General features: G+C 34.4%; 1 long non-coding RNA gene across 1 annotated transcript; it reads left to right on the top strand.

Annotated features, from left to right (window-relative positions):
• Positions 1-669: 669 nt before the first annotated feature.
• LOC109163617 lies at positions 670-1099 on the top strand. The gene is made up of 3 exons (XR_002051303.1): positions 670-771; positions 863-954; positions 1040-1099. It is a non-coding gene; the product is annotated as an uncharacterized LOC109163617 (long non-coding RNA).
• The last annotated feature ends 1358 nt before the right edge of the window (positions 1100-2457 follow it).

The following is a 2457-nucleotide window of genomic DNA, read 5'->3' as shown; positions in this document are numbered from 1 at the left end:
TATTTTTGAATTTTGAGTGTCAATCTCGCTAATTCCTACCCTTTAGCACAACTATTATATTTAGAGGAATAAAAATAATTCTATAGAAACACACATCTGTTAGATAGATTTGCATTCTCCTTAGGGTAGCAAGTCCATTACTTTCTCAATTGGCAACATAGTGTTTCCCTAATAACTTCCTGGAATGGAGTTATTAATACGAGTTATTAATACAAGTTCTTTGTGTATGTATTTGGTGTAATATATTTACCAGGTAATTCTTATATTCTCTTATAGTCCTATCTATGAGATTCTGTACATTATCATGTGCACTATTGTTTTTCACCCTTTATTTTTGTTGATGTTAAAAATTTGATCAATTGAGCTATTTGTTTTAATTTTAACTCTTTCTGTTGAATGCTTTGAGTAAGCGATAAACTCATTAAGATTCTGATGAAATTTGAACATTCTGAAGTCATTTATCCATAAGCTTATTTTATTTTATTTTTAATTGAAAAAAGATTTGTCATTTATCCACAAGCTTTGTTATTTTATTTTATTGAAAAGAGATAAATCATTTGGTACTCCATGCAATTTTTAAAACTATTCAGACTTATTCAATAGACTTTTCAATTAATTAGATCTTCAAGGTTGTCTTGTTTTCTGTTCCGTTTTGACATTTTGTTTCTGAACCTCTATGTTCTTTATACAGGAATCGAGCTTTCCTTAGATGCCGAGATACACATTGGTGGTAGAAAAAGATCAAACAGCAACATGATAACTGGCATTCAGGTTTTACTCCAATGCCTTGTTCCACTTTCTAACTTCATTTCATAACCTGCAAATTCTATAGTCATAACAGCAGACCACCATTTCCTTGCAGTTTTTGTTGAATGATTCTCAGAGTCATGATTACATCTGGGGATTCTAAGATCCGTATTCTCGATGGGCACGAGGTTGTCTGTAAATACAGAGGTAAGAAACGATCTGTTACGTCCTCAAATGCACATAAATGTTCTGCTTTCAATAACATCAAACTTTTTCCCCTCGAATTGAACAGGTCTGTCAAAATTTGGAAATCAGATGTCAGCTGCATTTATACCTCAACTAGAAAACATGTAATATCTGTTGGGGAGGACTCTCGCATTTATCTCTGGAAATATAATAGAAGAGCTCAGGTTGCTTGCTGCGGCCAAGAATGACAACATTGTGAAGGTAGTTATTCATTTTTTTTTTTTTTGTAATATATTCATCGTCTATATTTTTTGGAGATATGATCGAGGAAATGTGTTGTTTCATGGTTGAGCAGTTTATTCGGTATAGCCTGGAACCAGCCATGATATTAATTTATTAACCATCCATCCAATCAAATCCATATTAAGATGTATGTATGTGTCTGCCTGCATCATCATAAATAAATAAATATATATATATATATATATATATATATATATATATATATATATATATATATATATATATATATATATATATATATATATATATATATATATATATATATATATCTCTTCCAACTGTTTCTGAGTAATCTTCTCAAGTTTGTTTATTCTGTGATTGATGATAAATAGTGTCATGTATTGGAAGTACATGCATGTCAGCCAAGGGTGATTGGCTTTTAAGTTCGGGGTAAAACTTCTCGGGTGATTAGCTATTAAGTTTGGGGTTCAAATTTATGTATTCAAAGTACTGTATTTTGTGATTAAATACAAATAAATCATGCTTGACTGTGTAAAAAATGTACGGTAGGTTTTTGCAGGTGGATTCATATATATGTAAAAACCGCCGCTAAATGCGTGATTTGGTGTAGTGTGTGTTGATTTCCTAACTCCTCGTTTTATTGTTTCATGACGCACTTGCGTACCTCGATTGATGAATGCGAGTCTTTAGTAAGGAATCATGGGTTGCCTAAACATGATGACCTCGGTAAAAGACCTTGACCCGCGAAACACCTTCAGAAGAACGCAACCAATTGCATTACACATGAAGTTGTAGTTGGACTCTACAATGCAACCAACGAAGGATGATTGGCGAGAAGGATTATGCGAACCAAGGAGTCGAGTTGGGACTTGTGCTAAGGACTCACAAGGGCCTCAAAGTCAAAACGCTAAGGATGGACCATGACTCCTTCAAACTATGGACATCGTACGAGTAAAATCAGATGGCTCCTTACAAATTATGTAAAATCAAGAGTGGCGTCGCTCGTGGTGCTAAGGAAAAGGGGTAACGAGCACATCGGCGCCAAGACCTCAAGGGTTTTTAAGGACCAACAATGAAATAGGATAACTCGTAAAATCACCTAGCCATTCCGCAACAAGATCAGGTAACCAACTGCACCTCAAGAAGAAAAGGAGCATGCAAAGGCACCTTCATCACTAAACAGGTAACACAAAAGGCACAGCAAGCCAAAATCCAGGAAAGATATGAAGCCTTACTAGGGATTTCATTCACCAAAGAAGA

Source organism: Ipomoea nil, unplaced genomic scaffold, assembly GCF_001879475.1.
Source record: "Ipomoea nil cultivar Tokyo-kokei standard unplaced genomic scaffold, Asagao_1.1 scaffold3030, whole genome shotgun sequence".
NCBI classification, from domain to species: domain Eukaryota; kingdom Viridiplantae; phylum Streptophyta; class Magnoliopsida; order Solanales; family Convolvulaceae; genus Ipomoea; species Ipomoea nil.
The sequence above is the reverse complement of the archived record's forward strand: the minus strand, read 5'-3'. Positions and strand labels throughout refer to the sequence as shown.